Raw genomic sequence first — 12703 nt, 5'->3', positions numbered from 1 at the left:
ACCACGGCATCACTACCGCAGTTTTGGTACTTACATCATGTATATGCTATGAAAGATTATCAGACCATTCTGAATGTTACTCTATGATGTAACAGCACTATGACATCACATTGATGACAGCTGAGATTTTTTTAATTGTTACAGATGTAAACAGAACTAAAAAGTGATGCAATGTAATAAAATAGTTTTAAATTCTTAGCACTGAAACATTTAGGATTCTGGAATTGTGGCATGAGGTTTCTTAGAGAAGCCCACCTTTGTATAAATACATTTCTCCAGCCATAAAAGGCATCACCAGAAAGAGACATCTGCTATGAAGCAAACATGGTTACACACACATAGTCTTCATAATATATGTTTATCTTCTAAATATCTAAATGAGGTACCGACACTAGCAGACTGTATTACTCTCTAGTTACTTTTTAAATGAACATAGTTGTCAGGTTCCTGAAAAATAGAATCCAAAAACCACAGGCAGGAACCACTCAAAAATAAATAAATAAAAAGACTTTATTCTCTAGCACCTCAGCTAAAACAAACCTTCAAGGAGTACTAAAAAACCATACCAGCTAGCACATTTAAATACACCCATCAATAAATGAATATTCTTCAATTACAATCTATAGTAAGACCCGTGGGACATAAAGTACTGAGCTTTAAAATAAAAATAGCTTCATTACACATCATTTTTTCATATACACATTTTCTGCGCAAAAATTCATAGACACTTTCTCCAAAACTATTGCCCTAAAACTAGTAGGTCAGACTTATGAAACTGTGCAAAATGTTGTGCAATAGAACTTTCAATTTTAATATGTTTAATATTTCTAATATATTCTTGCAACCTTGTTTTAGACTTCCTTTTGCTTTCCCCAATATAAGTCAAGCCACACGGACATTGTAGATCATATATGACACCTTCTGTGTCACAACTACAAAGATCAGAAGTATGAAAAGAAACCCCAATTATATGTGAAAATGTCCTAACAATATATTGGCATACACAACAATGACCACATGGGTAAGTCCCTAAAAGATCAGGAAAATCAGAGGGAGCAGCAGGTGGCAGACAAAAATAATTATGAACCAAAATGTCTCTCACATTTCTTTTCCTCCTACAAGAAATACTAGGAAAAGGATAAAGCACACCAGCCAGATCTTTACATTTGAACAAAAAATCCAATAATATCTAACTAAAGTAACTATTTCAGAACTCAAAACACTGTATGTAGCAACAAAATAAATTCTTCTCCTATCCCCACCACCATGAGCCAACAAAATATTACCCTGCCCATCCAACTCTCTCCCACCATGTCTACTAAAAGTTAATCCCTCAATAACTTTTTGAATAGCAGATTCAACTAACTCATAGACATAACTTCTATAGCAAAAAATTAATTTCAACATTAAAATCCCTATCATTTTTACAAAGCCTCCTCAAATGAATACAGTCACCATGGGGGAGAGCAGCCAAAATATGTGGTGGGTAACAACTGTGCCCATCCAAAACCTGTCCCCTTCCACAAATTTCCTATGTACAGAAGTAAACAATTCATTATTAGAACTTAAAAACAAACTAATATCCAAAACTATAATCTGTCTACCAAACTATAGACCATCAAAAGAAAAAAATCTGTTATTTTGTGACTGATCAAAAAATTCATAAACCACTTCAGATCCACCTTTACAAGCAAAAACCAAATCATCAATGAATCAATATTTAACTACAAACTTATTAAAAAATTTACATTGAAAACCAGCAAAATTAAGGAATACTCCAGCAATTAACCACACCAGAAAGAATGCAAGGAACAACAAAAGTAGTATAAACTGGTGCGGAAACAAGGCAGGCTCGAAACTCAAATTTTCAGAAAGAATACTGGTTTATTTGAGCCTGCCTTGTTTCCACACAAGTTTGTACTAGTTTTGTTGTTACTTGCAAAAAATTTACATTGATAAAGATATTCCAACTCATACAAACCCATGACTAAACTGGCATACATGGAGGTGAAAAAAGTCCCCATAGCTGCAACTGATGATATTAGCAATTATTAAACACACAAAAAATACTTTTTAAACAAAAACACAAATGTTTTAATATATAATTCGATAAAGGTGTACCCCCCAAAAAGTATTTAACAGCCTCCAATCCTATACTATGTTTAATGTAATATATAAACTACAAACATCTACACTAATAAAACATATCTTCCGACCATTCAGTATCAGATATCTTTTCCAAAAAGTCACCAGTATCCCTAACATAAGAAGACAATTTCACAACATAAGGCAACAAAAACTCATATAGAAAAAGTCCAATTTTAGACAAAAAAGTTTTGCAGGCTGATACAATTGCTCTACATGGAGGATTCAAACCATTTGTATGTATTTTGGGAAGGCAGTAAAAAACTGCTATTTCACTATCAGAAATTGGAAATTTAGTATTTCAATCTGTATGAGAAAAATAACCCAATCTAAAACCTTTTTCTAAAAGGGTAATATAATTAGTAACAGCCTTATTATATTTAAACACTGCTCTCCTCATAAAAATTATCATCATGCAAGTGTGACATACACATCTGAAAATATTGATGACAGTTCATAACAACAATTTCATTGGCCTTGTCTGAGGGTTTAATACCAATAATATTGTTCTTAGCTAATAACTGAAGTTAATTCCATTCATATTTAGTCATATTATAAGCAATATTATCTTTCCTATTTATACTTTCTCAAAGTCATAAGCACATTTAACAGTGAAATTAAGCATACTAGAAAATTCTTTAATACCCTCATGTTTAAAAGGAGGCATAAAATAACTTCTACAAATAACTTTAATAGTGTCCAATTGACTATAACCATTAGCACTAGCACAATCTCCATCCCCCAGGTCTAAACAACATAAATAAAAACTAACATCCTCACTACTATCAATAAAACTAAAATTTAAACAATCAATATATTCACGTGAACCCCTTCTCCCACATTTAAAAATATATAATAAATGTAACTTATGACTTAATCTAAAACATCACATTTCAAATCATGAATACCAGATAAACAGCAGAAACAAATTTAAGTCCATAATCTAAAGTCTTCAGTTGAGTCTCGGTTAAATCAATGCCAGAAATGTTATGTACTAAGGTGCCACAATAAGAAGAATTATTGCCATTTGATTTTCTTAAACTGCCCTGTCCTTCTCTTGTGTTGCTGACTTCAAGTTGATTATGCCCTCTCTTCTGGTCACTAAAAGATTCTCTTTGGTCTTGTTGGTCTCTCCAAAAATCTCTAATAAAGTTGGATGGTTCCTGAGCTAGAGATAAACGGGAAAATGATCCTTCTTCTGCTTCAAAATCTGTTTAGGTGCCTGAAGCATCAGAAGCAAAAGAAACACCCCTCAAGGAGTTAGAAGACTTCCTGGATAAATTAGAAGCACCCTGATGAGCTGGACGATCATTCACTTTCCATAGGAAGGCTTGTCCCCCCTCATAATCATTTAAGTCTCTTTTAAATTTAACAGTTTTCTGATCAACCAATTCTTGCTCATACTTTTTGAACTTTTCATTAATCTCCAATAAAAAAGAGTCAAAGTGTCCAGGAACCACATGTTGAGATAACTCTATACACACTGCTTTAATCTGACCTTTTAATTTATCCTGCTTAATTCTATCTCTCTCCATCAGAATATTGACCCACTCCAAAGCAGACTTGTGTGTTGCTGCAAGCCATCTCTTAGAGAAATTCTTGTCCATCTCATCGGACATATCAAATGAAGTGGAAGGGGTCTTAAGAGCTCTGAGACCCCTAGGTGAGATGTCCAAATCTATATACCATTGCAAACCCAGCATGTTGAAATAGGTGGCCATTTTCTTATGTAGCAACCCCTCCAATTACTCTAACAAAACACCGGAATCACCCGGTAAACAAATATGAGACCTCTGACTCACCAATGAAAAGGGATTCTCAGTCCTTATTCTCCATTCCTGTTCAAATCTCTCCAAAATATGAGGTGAACTAGAGGCAGTATTTAAGCGACCAGTACTGGCATGATCCACAGAAGAGTCAATATGAGTAACAAAATGGTCCATCGTGCATTGTGAATTATCCACAGCATCATCTCTGAAGATACGAGGTAAGTTAAATGAGGGTTCACTAGCCATAAAGATACAAACATAGACTCCCACTAGAAAAAATAAAAATTGAAAAACCACAGGTAGGAAGCACTCAAAAAATACTGGTCTATATAAGACATTTTCACATATAAATGAGGTTTCTTTTCATACTTCTGATCTTTGTAGTTGTGACACTGAAGGTGTCATATATGCTCTACAATGTCCGTGTGGCTTGACTTATATTGGGGAAAGCAAAAGTTTAAAACAAGGTTGTAAGAACATATTAAATATATTAAACATTTTAAAATTGAAAGTCCTATTGTACAACATTTTGCACAATTTCATACGTCTGACCCTAATGGTTTAAGGGCAACAGTTTTGAAGAAAGTGCCTGTGAATTTTTGCACAGAAAATGTGTATAAGAAAAAAACTTATGTATAAAGAAGCTTTTTTAAAGTTCAGTAGTTTATGTCCCTCAAGTCTTAATATAGATTGTAATTGGAGAGTATTAATTTAAGATGTATTTCTATTGGTTGATTGTTTTATAGATGGGTGTATTGAAATGTGCTAGTTGGAATAGTTGCTAGAATGGTTTTTGGATTTTATTTTTTTCTAGTGTGGTTTTATATTCCTGAAAAATAGAGTTTGAGGAAGTTATGTCGATGTGACTGATGGTTTTAGAGACCAAGTATAAAGCAGTTTATTTCTTCTAATATGGACATAACAGACTAGTTATTTATCAGTTTTTTCCCTATGTAACCTAATAAATTTGCTTTTACAAGAGAACTACAAGGTATCTACATTCAGGAATGCTGTTAAGGATATTTACTTATAATTGTGGTATTTGGATACCAGTTATAAACAGTAAGGTGCTAAAACGTCCTAAATGTCTGAAAAAATGACAGTTAGTTTATTAATATAAAAAGGTACTTCCTTTATGTAAAAATTGTACTTTTAATAAGCAAAATAATATATCTTGTATTACTTTTAATGTTTTAATGAGCAAATGTTTTCCCTTTGTATTGTAAACAGAACTTCCAATTGTATTGACAGATTATTACATTCTTGGTAGTTATAAAAGCTTTTATATATATATATATATATATATATATATATATATATATATATATATAATTTGAGCAACTGGAGTTGTAGTGTAATCACAATGCTAATAAAAGCATAAAAACATAATAATGAAATAAAAACAAAGTATATATAGTCATATTACACAAAATGAAGAAATATATATATTATGATAAATTTGTTATTAAACTTCTAAAAATCATTGCCATCCTTAAAATTTTAAATAAATCTGATGACGCAAGTTCAATTGCTCTAAGTAAAACCACCAATAAAATCACATGTTGATTCCTCCTGCACTAAGGATTTGAAGTTTGCTTTAAGAGATATTACTGTAAGTTATTACCTGAGTCTGGCAATGCATTGTCTGACCCAAACTTAGAGAAAGTTTCAGAGTTGCATGCTAATGAATGGCAGGATACCATCAAATGTGGTAACCAGTATTACTTACCCTTAATGTGCTTGGTGCAGGTCACCTTTTAAGTGACCATTTGCAAAAACCTATGAAAGGTCACATTTATAAATTTATAAATTAGAATTTCCCCTTCCATTACGAGTTTTTCTCTTAGGTGAATGGATAACCATTCCGCTTTACAAAATCTGAAACTGGGATGTTCCTTCTGGATGCTTCAGCCATGGCATGACAGGTTTAGTATACTTTGCAACCTATTCATTTTTTCAGAAGTGGCTACCAGTAATGGGTGAACATATGCCACTGTAGGTATAAAAATAGGAATGCCATTGCCCATTGTTTGCCTCATTAGTTATAAAATAACAGTGGCCATTGAAAAATGTGATTTAAAAGTACAGCTGTAGACAGGAGTATAAAAATTAAAACCTGCACAATTTCAATACTGCCAATATCCAGTGCAGGAATACTCCATTTATCCTTGACCATGCTAAGATGTGAATGGGTGACTAACCACACAGTCTTAGTTTTACTAAGATTAATCATATTATGTGCTCTTGGGTTTGTATTAAATTAGTTATATAAGGTATATAGGTAAAATGGTTCTGTCATTTAGAGCTCTTCAAGATGAAGAATTCAGGGTATAGGTCTTCTTTAATCTGCATGAAGTTCTATAGGTGTACAGATAACTTTGAGAAATCCTGTATCTGTCTATTTTAAAAGAGCTAAATCGATCTTGTGCACACTGGACAGATTGTGGAATAAACTAGCAATGAAGATAAGACAGGCTGACACAATGGCTAGTTTCAAACACTTGATACTTAGATGGGCTCCTTAGTTTTCTTACTGAGTCTGTATTCTGAATGGCCCAATCAGGCTGATATGTAGTGTTATAAAACTTTGAACAATATGAGATCTCCAGATTAACCATATCACCCGCATATAATCACTTCTCTGTATGTGGAATCTCAAGCAGTACTGCATTAAGGAATAATAAAAAAATAGGGGGAGAACCAAGGACTGAACAGGAAAATATTGCATGATAATTATAAGACTCAATCAGAGGAGGTTAGAAAGGATTGGGGAGAGAGACTGGATAAGCAATTCACAAAGAAACAATGGGAGGGTGTATGTATGTCTCCCAGATATGCAACAAAATCTAGAAGATTTAGGATTTTTGCTGAGAAATGTTTACATAGATAATATTATACTCCAAGTAGACTCCAGACAATTTTTCTTAGGTAGACAGCAAATGTTGGAGGTGTGACGGGGAAGAAAGACATAATTGGGAACATATTTTCTTGGAATGCAGTGGATTGGTGGACTTTAAGGGTTCCCTGTGGGATGCACTGCCAGAGATGCTGAGTGGGTGGATTGGTGTGATGAGGGAGATGATTTTTCTGAGCTATGATACAGAATCAGAATTGCCTAGACATGGTAAGGCCATGCTTTGTCTATTTATTGTGGCTGCCAAAAAAAGCAATTACTAGAAAATGGAAATCAAAATCTAAACCAACTATATTAGAAGTGGTGAATATAATAACAGAGATAAAACAACTGGAATTGAGATCTTTAGAAAAGGGTAGAAACAAATCCCATAGAAAAAAATGGGAATTGTGGGAACAATACATGCAGGGGAGGAATGAGGTTTAAAAGAAGGCAGGACTTAAATGAGCTATGTAGTGTTTGACTGAAAATGATTGGGTAGATTATAAGTGATGTAAAATGTTTGCAACTGGGAGTGTATCAGTATGGTTTGTGATGTAAAAAGCTTGCAACTAGGATTGTGCTGGTGTGGTTTGTTTTTCATTTATATAATGCTTAAGTCATAACTGATGGTTTAATAAAGATGGTTCTTGTTTAAAAATAAAGGTGCAGGAATTGAATAATGTATGTAGTGTTGCTTGGGTTATATGATATATATAGCAATATATATGAAGTATGTTTGTTGATGTTAATTTAATACAATTTGATTGCTTTTGTATAAATGTAAATGTGCCTATGTCACAAGTGATGATTCAATAAAGGTGTTTAAAAAAAGACCATACAGAGAAAATGCTGGTAATAACCTGGCATTATTCACAGAATCAGATTGCAGTATAGAACCATACCTCTGCAACTATTTGAAATATTACAATAACTTTCTCTGAATAATGTATCATGTCCCTCAGCTACAGAATGAACATAGTGGGTGACTTCAAGTATAAAGACACATATGCAATATTATGTCCAGGAGAAATATATAGGAATTTTACTTCTGATGTAATGACAACTTAGTATAAAAGTATTGTAGGTCATTACTGTATTCTGCATACTCAATAGAAGTTCAACGCAACAGCCCTGATGAAAAATGAGTATAATTCTAAAATGCCACACTTTGACAGTGATGGTATGTGGACTAATTTAACTGATACCTATATATAAATAAACATATCACCCCCGCCCCGAGATTTCGTTATGAAACTTTAGACTGTAACAACAGGACCATCAGCAACAAAAGGCATCCATGACTACTATTACACCTCAGAGATTATAGATTTTTTCTTCTCATGTAATCACACATATATTAATAATATTACATTTAAATAGCCTTACCTCAGTGGAAACTGCATGTAATACCAGACTTTGACAGTAAAAGTATTCTGAAATAGTGGATTTGCTTCTTGTATAAGAAGTCATATGTCAATTCCTCCAAAGCAGTTTATAATAAAAAAAAAAATCTGGCAATTCTAGTAAGATACTTCAGTAAAAAAAAAAACACTTGCGTGCCCACCCCAAGGATTTTATGGCACATCAATCCTACGTTACATGGCAGCCGACTGCCTTTCTCTATATATAAAGTGTATGGCTCACCTTATATACAGTAACAGAAGAGTTGCCTAGCCAGATGAAATATTTATGAATTTTTCCCTGCTGGTATAAGGAAACCTTAGTGCACTCATATTCTGGACATTAGTTTCACTTTGCCATTTTAGCAGAGATCAAATAGCTACCAAGTAAAAAAAATGGTATAATGCCTGACAGTGACAGCAAAGACTGCCTGAAAAACTACATTTCCTACCTGCATATAAGAGACCATAAGCCTATTCCCCTGTATCAGTTCATAATAACAAATTCAGGCAGTTATATGTCAAATAGCTATAAAAAAACTGTCAAAAGTTATATGTCAAATAGCTATAAAAAAACAGTCAAAATGGCATTCTAACCACAGCAGTTTCACTGTATCGCACCCTGGTTTACAAAGAAGCACACTGCCTTTGTCAATATATAGAGTTTAAGCCTCATACTATATGAACTAACAGAAATATTGCCTAAACTGATGAAATATTCATTTTTCCCTCTAGCACAAGAAGAACATACTGCATACATATTAGGGGTATTAGTTTCAACATGCCTTTTGAGCAGAGGTCAAATAGTCCTCAGATAGAAACCAGGTATACTGTTAGGCTAGCAACAAAAGTCTTCTGAAACATCACATATACTACCTGTGTATATAAGGCCTTATTTCAGCTTTCCCATGACAGTTCATAATCAGTATCATAGGATTCTAGTAAAGATAAATGGGTACAAAACACACATAAGAATGAAATTCTACCCTAAGGATTTTACTGCAGCTCAATTTTGATTTCCCCGACAGCAGGCTACATTTGTTAGAGTATGGAATTTAACCCACAACCTATAATAAGTATCAGAAATGTCTTGCCTGATAAAATATTTGCAATTTATTTACTTATAATATAATAAGAATACAGCAAAACCAGTTCTGGATATGAGCTGCATTCTGCCACCCTATGAAGAAGTTGTATACTGACATCTAGTGGAAACTAGGTATAATACAAATGTGTCAGCCTACTGCATTCTAATGGCAATGTAAGCCTGTTGGTGACAGCAATAAATAAAAGGTTATATCCCTGAAAGTTTGACATCTTCCAATAAAATATTTAGACCACAAGTCCAGATAGCCAGTTATAAACTAGTTATGTTGTGTTTTTAGGTACAAAGGTAACATGACAGCTGAACATTGAATTTATGAGTGTCAGCTTACATTTCCCAATAATGTTTTCCCTAATTTACTATAATAGCATTTTAAATGCAGGTGAACATCACCTATGAGGACAAAGAAATAATGGTTTCCATTTGTATGTTATTAAAGCAAAATATATCTGTAGCTTTATATATTATATATTCACCCCTATGAAAATAGTAAAAATGTTCTTGCTTGTGAAATGAATCTAAATACATTAGGGAAACTGTGAAATTATAGTATCAAAGCTACAGCTTCACTTCCAAAACATTGGTGGCATCTTAATTATTTTTCTAAACATACAGTAAGCATTAGCTTCATCTTATTTTATACACATACACATACAGTCCCAGTGGAATTTGCCCTTTCTTAGTTTGTACATTGTCCCTGACTGTGAAAAAGTCACATAAATATAGTGACTACACTGCTCTCAGAGGATTACACTGCTAACAAGCAAAACATATCAATGATCACTTAGTAATGATCATGTAACTGTCCTTTGCATTCATACATAGCTTGCCCACTGGAAAAGATAAGCATAATCTGTACACTTAAAATGAAAGACATAATGGCCACAACAATGCTCTGCAACTTGCTGCTGTCAGTTATACACACTGCTTTGACAAGCTTTGTCAATGATCATTCAACACGATCACCCACTAAAAGATAGTCACAATGTGTGTATTCCTCTGATGTTAACTTTTGATGAAATGGAAATAAAAAATGGCCACAGTGATGTATTTCAGTTTGCTAATCTCAAGCATGTGTCCACTGTACCCCACCAAGCCACTGCAGTGATCACATTACTAAGACCGCCTAAGTGCCTTTTGCTTCAATGCACAGGTTGCTTTCTAAACAATCAGCTGCAATACATGCTCTCTCTAAAAGCAGAAGAAATAATAGTCACAGTATTGTAGTTCATCTTACTGCCACAGCCACCCTATCTCCATCATGGTTGTCTTAATAAATAAATAAATGGATCATTCCTTTAGGTACTGTTACCATTGTCCACTGATAAATCTAGTTTCCAGTCAGTAAAGTGGAAAAAAAAAACATCAACAGAAAACCATCCTTGATGATCACAGTATTTCTAGATTTAATCTGTAGTTAAATGAAAAATATTATTGGGTAATTGTGAAGATCATTTGCCATTAACAAAAGCTCTCACTTGCTTATCATACACAGTAACAAGACATGAAATGGCTACCGAAGTTCTTTTACTGTCTCAAAAGGGTGGAGATGACATTTGCTTTCAGGTTCAATTTCCCATTCAATTTAAGGGGAAACAATTCATTTTAATGGGAAACAATTACTGTACCCTGCTGGTATCTCAATGATGGGAATGCATTTATTTATTTTTTTGTTTTTTATTTTAAAATTGTGTTTTTACCAATTTTAAAACAAAGCATTTTCTAATACCATGAATACTTAGAGGAATTGCATATACTAATTACTTTATATCTGGAAGGGTCTGAAGTGGCACAGAAATAACAGTGCCACATGGTCAAACTAACTGAAGGCAGAGGCCTCAGAGGCAGCAGGAGCATAACTAAGTTTATATTGGCTGAAGGCAGTTCAAAGATTTGAACTCAGAAATAAAAGCAAAGAGATTATCAGTTCTACACACACGCACTCACACACACCATGCTTTTTTCCACTAGGTCTCAACTAACTCGATTAAAAAAGATAAAATCCTGAAAGTCTCAGACACTACTTACACAGCTTCCTGTGTAAAATGTAGCTTCTTAGAATGACACATGAAATGCCTAAATATGTCATTTTCCACTAATCCAAATCATTATACAGTGCTTTAAAAGCACATTTCACTTTACATTGTTCTGATATAGTACGCAATTAATAGATCAGTGCATCTAAGGATAAACAATGTGTTTCTTAAGCCAGCGCCAAAACATAGAAGGACAAAGCCCTAACTACAGCTCAAGTGACCTGAGTTCATTTAGTGTCTCAGGTGTCTGAGGTGCTGGCAGGGAGGATGGGATGGGCATGCTCATCCAGGGGATGGTGTTCATAAGAAGAACTCCCTGAGAGGGGGGCATGGTCCAACAAAGGGAGTAACCTTCAGCTGTACCAACAAACAGCTGTGACGGGGGAAGGATAGCTCAGAACTCTTCCCCAGGAAGCAGAAGCAGTTGCTTGCTTGCACTACCCCACCCCCAGGATGCCCTTTGGATCCATGCCAACCCAAGCTTACTCTGAGAACTACAGGGGAGAAGAGGAGGAGCAGATAGACTTGGTGATAGACTGGATCACTGCACAGGATGAAACAGGTAAGGGAGGGGGAGGAAAAATATGTTTCTTAAATCTCCTTTGCTCATAAAAATAGAATGGGGAGTATTTGAAATGAACAGCACTCTGCAAAGTGCAATTAATGTGATGGCATGTTATTTTAAAATTTTCTAGTGTTACAGAATGTGGCTAGATATGCCACTAAACTAAATGTTTTTCTGCTTTACAAAAGTATCTCATTTACAGCCATATCTTACCATATTTCCTGAAGGTAAGGAAGATTATAAAACCACACGATTATTCAAGGTTATAATAAATTAATTATAAATGTGAGAAGGAAATTTTGAAACATGGCTTTCAATTCATCTTTAAATTATAATTACATTTTTGACTATTTTTTTTCTAATTTCATGAAATATGAAAATGAGGTTACAATTATTTTTATGGAACGGTAATTGTCCATCTTACATAGCTGCACATAGCTACCCTCACCCACAGTTTTGCAACTGAAAACAGAGCAGATAGAGCTGTACTGGTAAAGATGTGTCCATTCATTTTATTTTTTTATATTTTGAAAGGAGACTGACTACCCTTTATCGCTGGTTTATAAATACTGTTTGATGTCTGTCTGTGCATATAGAGCAAACTGTATGTTTTAATGTTACGAATGCAAAAAAGGAAAAATTGGATAGCTATGAGAGTATTCTATTCACAATACACAGAGATACATAACCAGATACCTGTCCTAAAAGCAGACAGTGTGAATAACAGTTCCTGTGCAAACACAGACTTTGTTGGTCATGTATTAGACAATTACTAAGCATTTTTGTG

The 12703-nt window shown here is 34.0% G+C and overlaps 1 protein-coding gene across 2 annotated transcripts in view; it reads right to left on the bottom strand.

Moving 5' to 3' along the window:
- TRIM67 (tripartite motif containing 67) overlaps positions 1 to 12703 on the bottom strand; it is a 965652-nt gene that overhangs the window by 647477 nt on the left and 305472 nt on the right. The gene's annotated exons all lie outside the window — the stretch shown is intronic.

This window comes from Protopterus annectens, chromosome 1.part0 (assembly GCF_019279795.1).
Source record: "Protopterus annectens isolate FY-2018-M chromosome 1.part0, PAN1.0, whole genome shotgun sequence".
NCBI classification, from domain to species: Eukaryota; Metazoa; Chordata; order Ceratodontiformes; family Protopteridae; genus Protopterus; species Protopterus annectens.
This window is presented reverse-complemented; position numbering and strand designations above follow the sequence as displayed.